The sequence below is a fragment of the Hipposideros armiger genome, unplaced genomic scaffold (assembly GCF_001890085.2).
Source record: "Hipposideros armiger isolate ML-2016 unplaced genomic scaffold, ASM189008v1 scaffold_161, whole genome shotgun sequence".
Classification (NCBI taxonomy): Eukaryota; Metazoa; Chordata; class Mammalia; order Chiroptera; family Hipposideridae; genus Hipposideros; species Hipposideros armiger.
In genome coordinates this window covers 1,724,057-1,735,611 of record NW_017731511.1, presented here as the reverse complement: position 1 = coordinate 1,735,611, position 11,555 = coordinate 1,724,057, and the positions used below count along the sequence as shown (strand labels likewise).

At 37.7% G+C, this 11,555-nt stretch overlaps 1 protein-coding gene across 3 annotated transcripts in view; it reads right to left on the bottom strand.

Annotated features, from left to right (window-relative positions):
- The window catches only part of A1CF (APOBEC1 complementation factor), a 73,436-nt gene extending 63,501 nt beyond the window's left edge, over positions 1-9,935 (bottom strand). For all 3 annotated transcript variants that reach the window (XM_019651521.1, XM_019651523.1, XM_019651524.1), the window contains exon 1: positions 9,850-9,935. The gene's annotated coding sequence lies outside the window, so the exon portion shown is untranslated. The remainder of the gene's footprint in view (positions 1-9,849) is intronic.
- Between the last annotated feature and the right edge of the window lie 1,620 nt (positions 9,936-11,555).

The window sequence follows — 11,555 nt, the reverse complement described above, 5'->3', positions numbered from 1 at the left end:
TTTTTTTTAAGCTGAGTCATCCTGTTACCTGTTGGCAGCTCAGCGGCTGCTCAGCTTGGGCCAGGAATCGAACCACTGTTGCTCAGAGCTCAAACCCTTGAGCGAGCTCTTAACCAACTGAGCCACTCGGCCGGCCTAAAAACACTAGTGTTTTTTAATGGCAACACTAAAAAATCTTTATATAAGGGAGGTGCCAAAAAAATGTATACAAGTGGACACGTTGGTGAACGTTGCTCAAGTAGTAGTTTGCCATAATCAGAAGTGTCTGGATGCTGATGGTAACCACTTTGAGCACTTCTTGTAACTGCAGAAGTCAAATGTAACTTGTATTCATCTTTTGTTATTGGTATATATTGAGTATTACAATTAATACAGTTTTTTCCTTTCTAAAAATGTGTATACATTTCTCTCTCTCTCTCTCTCTCTCTCTCTCTCTCTCTCTCTCTCTCTCCCCCTCTCCCTCCCTCCCTCTCTGTAATTTCAATTAGAATATTAGTTCTGTTTCTCTGGAGAACCCTGGCTAATGCATAAACATAAATGGTTTTGCTGTTGTCATTGTCCTAGTACCTGTAAGATCAGGCTACAGATGGCTATTGTGTTATCGTCAGTCAGTTATGATACCCAACTCTTCCCACCATGCCTGCCTTTCTTAAAGATACTTGGGAAAGAGAATTGGAAGAGTTTAGAAATTCTAGAATGGCATAGCTCCATGAGAAAAATAGAATTTCTTTGCACATATGTTGAATTTCTAAGTGGACTTACAAATTGTTAGAGTAGTAATCAAAGCATGCAATTTAGATATCCTTCAGCTCAAAAGCAGATATGTATTCCATAGTTCGGGGCCAATTATTTATGTGACAGATTACAGAGACCTGATGAGCTATGAGTACTGTATCTCATTTATTCTCGGTCTCATTATGTCTCTTTTTTTTCTCATTTAGATTGTCCTTTGGAACTTAGTTGCTGCATGTGGTTTCCTCAGACCAATTTGGAAAAATTAAGTTGAAAGCTCAATTCTCACCATGACTGCCAACCACTAATTAATGGAATGTATTTGATCCATGAGTGAAGTTTACAAAATCCAGCTATCTAAAGCTCTGTATTATAATGGCCCTGAAGCAATCTGACACTTGCCCTAAAAAGATAGCCTTATGTTTCCTTAAAAAAAAAAAAAATTGTGTAAGGGATGGCCGAGTGGCTCAGTTGGTTAAGAGCTCACTCAAGAGTGTGAGCTCTGAGCAACTGGCGGTTTGATTCCCGGCCTCAGCTGAGCTGCCGTTGAGCTGCCAACAGGTGGCAGGATGGCTCAGCTATTAAAAAAAAATTATGTAAGTTCTTATTTTATGTTAACTTACATGCATCGGCATAAACTGACCTTACTAAATTCTTGTTCCTTATTTCTAGCCAGCCACTGAGTCCTGATACTTTGCCCTTCTTTGAATTCGCACCACCATTAATTATGGTCCATGCAACCATCATTTAATAACTAGATTATTGTCTTAATTCAACCTCTAGTCTTTTCTAACTCTAATACCAGTATAACACTGGTTTGTTTTCTTAAATATCAATTTTATATTACTTTCCTACTAAAAGAATTTCAATGGCTCCATATTTTATAACTCTATCAATTAGTGTCAACTTTTCTGTTTCATCACCTATTAAAGTTACCCAACTTTGTACTCCATATTAATTTACAGTGCATTCTTTATCTCTACTCAGGCCATTTTGAAGGATGGCTAGGAATTAAGAAGGGAAAAGAAGGGGACTCTAGAAGATAGAGGTGGAAGTGAAAATAACATAGGTGGTTGAGAAGGTGTGTATGGTTAGAATGTTGAATGGAAGTTGTAGGGGGCGGGATCAGAAGGGAGTAGGAATGACAACAGATAGGTCTGGTTAGGTAGGTAGGTAAGAATTAAATCATTATTGGCATGATAGAGTATTCTCATCGTATTAAGAAGTCCCTGGGGTCCGCATGGAAAAATATTGACAGGACCCTGTGTACTTTAGAAAAATGACTCCATGAGTTCTTTTGAGAGTAGATTAGAGGCAATTTAGTGACAGGTGGAAAAACAGAAGAGCAGAACTCTGACTGTCGCAATGAGGATGAAAAGAGCAAGGGCCCCAACCTCCCCAAGGACATGCACTCACCTGTGCAGTTTCAGCTCTTAGCACTGAGCCTGGCACTCAGCAGCAGACACTTCCTACATATTTGCTGAACTGAACGGAAATTCCATATAGCCCCTCTGACTACTAAAGATTGTTTTCTTGTCCTCATTTTCAAGTTTCACCAAGTGATATTGGAGCACACAACATGTGTCCTGTGTTGTTCATTATTGATTTACAAGTAGGAAGGGGTCGTGTAAGAAAACCGTGGGATCATGTATTCAAACTGACTTTAGGTTCGAAAGTCATAGTTCCTTCTTCCCCTTAGGAACTTTGCACACGTGGGTCAAGTTATTTAATCAGGTACCAATTTATTCATTTTGAAATTGGGGATGGTAATGCCTGCCTCAGAGAGTTGTTCTAGTGATCCAAAAAGATACAATGAGTACATGGCTCAGAGTTTGGTACATGGCACTCAGTAATGTTTGTCTTTACCTCTTTTACCTCTTTCCCTTCTCTCCCCGGTTAGGTGGCTCTTCTTTACAACAAACAGTATTGTGCATCTGTTACGTGCATAACACTGTCTTGGGTCTGAGAATTGAAAAATAAACAGGATAACTTTCTTGCCATTTAGGAACTCCCAATTTAGTATTATAAATAATGTTCATTTTCCAGCAAAATAAGAGACCTTGGAGAAAGATATGGTCAGTTATCCTGGAGCTGTGATGGGAGCTCCGGAAAATCCTTCATGGGTTCCTTGATTTTAGGGACAAATGTACAATATATCTTTGTATCCAACAGAGAAGCTGGAACAATGCTGAACTTAAACCAGGAGTCAATCAATCAATTCTAATGAGTAAGTTAACATAATAATCCCAAGGGATCCTCTTGGTGCCTTTTTATCTAGCCATTTCCCTTAAAATGGACACTGACTCCATCCCCTTCCATGGGCTCCTTTCCACTTAATTTTCTCTTCAGGGGTCTGTTGCCATACCTGGGGCAGATTATATTAGTTCTCTCTTGCTTTTTTGTTGTGCTAATAACCATCCTATTCTCTGACAGTCTGCATCTTTATACGGGGCTTTGCGTATTTTGATGGGCTTTTGTTGTACTTATGAAAACGACAGAGCTGGAGAGGTTTGCATTCTGGTGTGAGGATTCAGATTTCTGTTTTGGTTCCCTCGCTAATTACCCAGGTTCCTTTAAATCATTCAATACCTACTTAATTAGGAGGCCCTGGCTGTGATAGAGAACATCTCTACCTTGGAAAAACTGCAACAGAATCAGGGAGAAATTCTTCCAAATTTTCACCACAAGCCGGTGGTGGAGACGGTGAATTTCGAAGCCACCTGAATTTCCATCTAAAAAATACTTTCTACATGTTGACCTCATAGCCTCTCTTTCTTCTAACGATTTTCTTCTAGTAAAGAACCATGTCATCAATACAGAAATGAGATGAGAGTGATAGCAATTGCTAAGGCTTATGCACACTTATTTGGTGGTGGTATAAGCACTTCATGTGAATTTCTGATCTAATCCTCAAAACAACCTTGATTTTATAGAAAAAGAAACAGACACAGAGAAGCTAAATAATTTTCTGAAAGTCACATAACTAGGAAGTGGTGGAGCCAGGACAGCCCAGGACCCAGAGCTTTCTGCTTTAATATTGTAAGCGTCTCCCACTTTGCCATGCTAACAATATATACATCAGAGCTTTGCTTCATTGGCATTTAGGAAATCCTTTGAAATCTCAAGATACTGAATTATTATTATAGGAAATATATGGCTTTATGGCTAATTTGAAAGGCAAGTAAAAATAAGAGTTTCTAGACCTTATAGATTTTTCTCTTATCTGAAAATATCCTAAGGGGCCATATAATGGCATTCCCTGAGTGATTCTAATGGAAGTCAATGCACCTTTATTAAATAGCTTTTATATAATGAGGGAGAAACATGAAGGAATTGGTATGTGGCAAGTATGATGCTTAAATGATTTTAATAATAAATCAAAATTATTTAATAAGTTAAGTAAATGCCTCCTCAAAAATCAGAGACATACCTGCCATGTAAATACTCCCTCCTGTTCTCTGATGGTTACCCATGACATTTCCACCACGGCCCCTACCTCCTCTACATCTTCTTTTCCCTACCATCAAAACTTACTTGTCCTAAGTACCATTCCCACAAGGCTTGACCAGATCCCTCTGCCAAGTGATTTTAGGCTAAAGTGGTCCTGAGTGCCCTTATCATTCACACTCTGCATCCCAACTTATTTATATTTTAACAAGAAACTTCCAACAACATACTCTGATTTTCCTAAATGAATAACGCTATTGAGGCTGGCGGAGCTGTTATTTGGGGGCATCTGGGTCGTAATTTAAAGCTCCAAATTAGGCCAGTTTAAATATAGGACTCTCTTAGCATCCAGAGACCTAGCAGCCCAATTATTCTTTCCCTGGGGAGAAGGGTGTGTTCTCCAGGTGGGAGGTACTGTGTCCTCCTAGATACTAGCAGAAATTTGGTGTAAGACAGCTAAGTCATTCAGGACAATTACTTTGTATTTTCGAAGATGCCTCCTCTATGTTCATGGTGCCTGTGCCTGCCCGAATTTCCTCTGGGCAGTGTCTCCAAGTAACAAAAAGGGTCTCCTTTATCTGAATCTCTGGCTGTGTCTGTCCATGAGACTGGGCATAGCAACAATGGTGGGACTCAGTAAAGGGAATATTCCTCTTAGCAATAGGGGTACTGTTAATGTCTCCCAGAATTTGTGTAGAATCAGGCTGAATTAGAAATGCTGTACGGTGGAAGATGGTATAAAGGAAAGGGCCTGCCGGTGAGGGTTGCGGTCCTGCACTTGGATTCTCACCCTAACAAAAAGTGGCTTTCATTCTTGGGAAAGTCATTTAGCTTTTCTCTGTCACATAAAAGACCTCACAGTTTCTTTCTACAGTAGTTCCAAGATTCAGTGCTGCTCAGTGTTCCGTTTATACTCTGTTTGTAGGGTGGCCTGTGTCAGACTGCTGGAGTTCACGGCTGTTTCTACCACTTGTTAGCTGTGTGACTTAGGGCAAGCTTTTCCACTTCTCTAAGACAAAACCTCTGTATTGGAAAAATGACATAACAATATTACCTATCCAGTAAGATTCCAGAGGATTGAATAAGTTAATCTATGTGCCTGGCATGTGATAGGAGTGATATAAGGATGTAAGAGCTATTATTAATGCCATTGTTATAATCATCATAGACAGGGTGTCAGTTCTAGTTGCTTGGTAGTAAATGCCTTGATTGTGAGGCACTGCTGGAGATCTTCAGGAAAGATGACTGGAAAGAGGATTCCTGAGATGAGCATTTATATGCCAACACCGTTCCCCTCCAGGGTATCAGATTCTGATTTCTGACTTCTGCTGCAAACCATCAGAGGCTTTAGGGTTTAAGCACATCTAACAAGTCAACTACCTTCATGCAGAAGGCCCCAGATAAAAAGAAAAGCACTAAACACAATCTGATAGAAGAGCTGGATAGGAATACTAAAGGTGAGTTAATAGAAATGAAAAACGATTGCATTTGCACATAGTACTCTGCCAGTCTTTTAGGAGATACCGCAGAATCCTCCCTTCCTTTACTTTTCCCACTATGTTTGTTACAGCATCTGTACTGCTTCAAACCTTTTTAGGGTTGTTTTCCTCTGGAACCTGCATGGGGCTGGTTTTCCTCTCAACTTCCATGTGGATTCTCATGACCGCTCTTCATAGTTTCATCTAACCTCTTCATTAACGTATCAACAAATCAGCTAATGTCTAGAAGTCTCTCCACATGATCAGCACTGTGCTGCATAAACAGAGCTAGGCTTATACACTGTAAGTGGGATGAGCATCTTTCAGTTAACTAGCTTTGTACAATTGGAAAGATGACTAGAGATTTGATTCCCTTGAAGAAGGCAGGCATACTAAATTGACAATAAAGAAATTTGGCATAAAAAATCTAAATGCTTTCTTCTGTATAAAATGCATTGTAAACTAGAATAGTCTATAGAAATAAAGTATTATAGTAGTTAAGTCTGCTATATAAATCTGGTGTTCTTTATATAAATTGGGCACCCCAAAACAATGATCATTTTTTAACAGCCAGAGGAAGAGAAGACATTGCTACATCACTGAAGGTGAGATTTTATAGGCTTGCAAACCAATTTGTTCAGTCATTTCATCTGGCCAAATTGCCATGTGCTAATTCTCTTTAGCTGTATTATTTACTGGGGCAGAACATCGTACATAACCTTGCAAACTAGAGGTAGTTATCTTAATCCTTATTATCATTTCCCTCTTAATACTCTATTGTAATAAGCAAACCTGAAAAATGTTTTCCATGTGGTTAATAATATATACATATATCATTATGTATCTTAAAAAAATCAAATTAGAGAGCTCACAATACACGCAAATTTTAGTCAAGACCACCATTTCTATAAAAGAAAATATTTAAATTTTTGGTTTGGATCAATCAAAAATATTCAACAGAAAATTTTAATTGATTAAATATTCTAAATAGTTTTTAAAAGCTGAAAACATAGTTGGATGAGAGAGATTTAATAGAATATAGTGATAAACTAGCTTTCCTGATCCAATTGGCAGTAAACATTTGTTAACAACTGCCAGGATTTTACGGTACCTGGACAAGGAGCAGATGGGATTTAAATTTCTAATACAGAATGTCACTGCAGTCGCGCTACTCCTTTTCCAGGTGCTTTCCCTGGGGGGGGAGCTTGGACTGTTAGGACTGCACTTTAGAGGAGCCTGGTTACTGTTTTCATGCATAAGATAAAATGGTGTTTATCCTCTGTCGATCAATACTGTCTTGTTTGAACTTATTGAGTCATTTAGAGACACATAAGGTAATGAAAACCATTGTGCAATAGTACCTGACGTACTACCCAGCTCTCTGAGGAATGACAATATTTTAAATGACAGTTATTGAGACAGGTTTTTAATATCACTGACTGTGTGATGAGATGAAATGAACATGCACCATGACAGGGTGTCCTGTTGGTTTTAGTAAAAAGGGGATTGGGCTTTTAACTTACAATTTCCTTAAGCAGCATTCTCTAAAATAAAATTATATTGTGATGTTTTTTAGAAAAAAATAAAACTGTAGGTTGTTGTCTTTCTCCGAATAAATGACATAGGGTTACTATTTGTAACTAATCCAAACTTTATTATTTGTGTTCAATTTTTGATTTACACTATATTCATATTGTTTTGACAGAGAAATGAAGGGGTAGGTTCTAACAGTTTTAGGAAATTTTTTTTGCAGGTTGTTATAAATAGGGGAATGGAAAGGGAAGGGAGTTTTGCTAAATTCCTACTATAGCCATTTTGCTATATCATCTCATTTAATCTTCACTAAATTCTGTAGGGCAGATTTTATCCCCATTTCACATTTGAGGAGTTCAGTATTCCAGGAAGTTAAATATTGTGCCCAAGATCACAAGCCTAGGGCGTTTTGGAACAGGCATTCCAATCCAGCTCTATCAGGAAAAAAGTCCAGCGTCCATTCTATAATTAATTTGGGACATCTTTAAGATAGGCATGGTCCTGTGTGATGGGAGTTGTCTAGACTGTAACGTCCCTTTTTAGTTATGACGATTTCAATAGTAATAATTTCAGTCAATTGTTGTTGTGGATGCTGGACATGGGCTATAAAAATGTTTTGTTCTTTCTTAATCTGTGTTCTGAGAAATACCATTTCTGAGACACTTATATGTGTTCCCGAAAGATGTTCTGTTGTGAATTAAGCTTAGGACACAAAACATTGCCTCCCCTCCAAGATGTTCACAATGAATGAACGTGTTTACACATAGAGTAAATCCCCAGTCATTATGAGTACAGCATAATGGTGACACTCTTGGGCTTGGAGTCCGACCACCCAGCTGGGGAACTTGGCTCTGCCGCTTCCTAACTGGGTAATGTTGAGCCTGTTAGGTAACTTAAATGTGCCTCAAATTTCTCACTTGTAAAATGCCATGAGTATCTACTTTATATGGCTATTCTAAGAATAACCTGAGATAAATTCATGGGAATTGCTGAGAACTGCACTTGGCAATATAGGGCTTAATAAATGTCTGTTATTATTATTGTTATTACTCAAAACACTCATGTAATAACAAGACCTGCTTTAATCTGCCAACCACCATTTCCCCAACTTACTTGACAATGGAGTCACTTTTTTGAGCCACATTTATTAATGTCCACTCTATACAGAATATAAATGTATTTGAGATGATATAAACCAACTTGGTATTAGCCCAGCTGGAAATAATAACTAAATATTTAGTGCTTTTATATCCATTATTTCATTTTATGTTTGCCCATAACTATTTTTTTTTCTTGTATACTCTCTTCCCTCCTGCCCTTACACATGCAAATAATAAATTGAAACAGTAAAATGTGAGAATTGTTTTAAACAGGCAGCATCAACATGATTCCAGAAAATATGGCCCTTACAAATGAACCTGTAAGTCATTTGTGCATTACCCTAGTAGGGGAGGGCCTCAGTGCTTTGACAAATAAGTAATTTCATTTTATTTCCAGAGCTATACTCCTGTTGTATGTATTTCAGTACATATTATAAAGGATGTTTCAGACCAAACCAATATATCTTTGCTCCTAATTAACTAGAGTTGAGCTTGCCAATGTATATTTTGCAAAACACTAATCCTACACAATGCACAAATGATGCTGTGTTTTTCATCTTCTTGGAGATACACAATGCACATCTGAAAAGTTCTGTAGTAGATAAGCATGTTTAACTTGAAACCCATTCTTCTTAAAACTTTGGCAATCATGGAACAAAAGTATTTCTGATAATTTAAAAGGTTTTTGGTAGAAACGGGGTGTTCCTGGTAAGTGCTTTGATTGATTTGTTTCTTTAGATAAAATACCATCATATTCTGTTTGTGAATCATCTTTTTGTAGTGAACAAAAAGATTTGTGAGGGTATATCCACTGCAGCACAGTTGCCCAAACCATCTTATAAAGAAAAGGTCTAATAATTAGGCATCACAAGGATGAGATGTAACACGCTCAAAGCCGATCATTTTCCATGACTATTTTTGTTTTGTTTTGTTTGTTAGAATGAAAAGTAAATAGTTTAGGGCATTCCTTTGGTTAGTACAATAATGGGATAAAGGAAATCACAAGAATTCAAGATGTTTTGTTTTTGTTTTTGTTTTTTTTCCTGGTGGTGGTGCAGGATAAAGGAGAAGAGAAGATAATTGAATATATGAAATCTAAAATATAGAAATTATGACCCATTCAGAGAACTCAGAATCTGCCAGTCTAATAGTATTTCTCTTGTTAATTACATTTTAAGCTTCCCAGAGTCCTAGGACCAGGATAGGAAGACAACAACCGCAATTCCCCCTGCTGTCTGACTATTGCTAAATAAACTTTTAGGAAACATTAGCCCTATTCTTGAACCTGAAGTGGTAAGTGCACATTTTTATAGCCTCAGAAAATGATTAAATCAAGGAGCAGAAGATGGCCGCCATCTCATTTTGAAATTATATGATCATTTCAATATTTTCTTTTGTTTTCAGGTTGCTTCATTAGTATAAAAACAAACCAGAAAAATCCCTGAACTAGGCTCTATAATAGAAGTAAGCAAAAGCTGTTTTCACTGCATTTCTACTGATCCACACTGCACAAATTGACAGAGTCGAAATAAAAAAAAAGCAAAACACATGGACCGTACCTGAGTGATTTCAGAGATCCCCACCCGGAAAAGGTTTCCTTGATTATGTAGAATTCAACGTGTCACTCTGGTTATGTTCTAATCATCATATCAAACTCCAAAGGTTCAGTGGCTTTAGGTTTGGTTTACAATTCCTAGGAGTTAAACTTTAACTTGCTCTGTCTCTTGCATCCATACAGCCCTTTGACCAGATAATTGGGTCACTACAGTCCAAACAGAATCTACAAAACTACTGTTGTCATTTGTTTACAAAATTAAATGAATTTTGCATTAAAAGACATTGATGTGAATATTATTTTCAAGCTGTTTTAGCAACATATATTTAAAAAGTAGAACTCACTGCATCTAGGTAATAATTTTTTTTATTTGTTGGCTCCCTTGTTTTCTACTATGCTCAAATGACATTAAGCCTAAGGACTTAGGAGAAATTTTTTTTTAATTTTTACACCTTTTATATCACTGTATTACATTGAGTAAAGTATGGAGTTTTAGGTCAAGTATGTAGATAAATGCTAGCTTACAAAACTAAAATACACAGGACATTTATATAACCAAGTAAATAGGGTCAGATCAGGTTGGGACAAGCATGCTTCCTTTTATACAAGCTGCTTATTCAGATTTGAAGAGGAAGCCATCCCTGTGAAAGCATAATAATCAGCTATGTACTGGAGTTACATGAGAGCTGAGGCTATTGTTGACGGCTTGAAATCTCATCAGTAACTGTGTTTCTTGAAGAATAGAAGAATGGTATTTTCAAAGATATGAACTCTACATTTGAAATTCTCTGGGAAGAGTTCTAGACTATAGAGAAAATTCCTAAGGATAAAGTCCACTTAAACAAACAAAAAACTAAAACCCTCCTAGTTTTGAGTAAATTTTAAGGGTTTATAAACCGTAAGCCCCAAAACTAGAATAGAGGACATTCTCACTTGGCTTCAGTTCTAGAAAGAGAAGTCTAATTTTCTGGGAACCAATTATTAACAGAAGTACTTTGTAGAAAAGCACAGAACGAGCGGTCTTTCCATAACATAAACACAGCAGAAAAGTTAATGAAGTACATCTGAGAATATAAAGCAGAGGCAAGAAAATGTCCTGTCTGATTGCTGGCCCTGCCTACAGTTTTAAGCTCTCAAATCCGTGGAGGTCTTGATTTACCTGTCTCTCCCAAAGTGACGCAGGACAAGGTTTAATGAAAGCACCCCAGGAGCAGTTGTTTTGCCCGGAATTGTGCCTCTGGAGTGAGACCTGAGGGAAATATTAATGCCTTACCCAGGTAGACAACTCTATGAGGGTCATGTGCCTCGCCAACCTCCTTAGGAGTGGACCCCTCACCAAGCAGTGTTAGTGGTTTTCCTGTGCAAGCTCAGTATGGGCTTGTATGGTTCCCCAATATGTGAAGAATTCTAACCTTGCCTCTTCCTGGTCCTACACAGAACTATTGATGTTGTAAGTTTGTCAGTTTGGGGAGGGCTTCCTTTGTTAGTGTGTGTGGTGGGTGCTTAGATGATGAGAAATGGTGATGAAGAAAGGAAAGCAAGCGTTGTTAGGTAACTTGTGGTGAAAACAAAGTACAACAGGTATCAGAATAAATTATATTTACTAGTTATAATATCTATCTATCTATCTATCTATCCATCCAAATTTCTTATTTCCTGGGTCCTGGCACTCAACACAGCAGGATTATAATCATGTTAAACCAAAGTGTT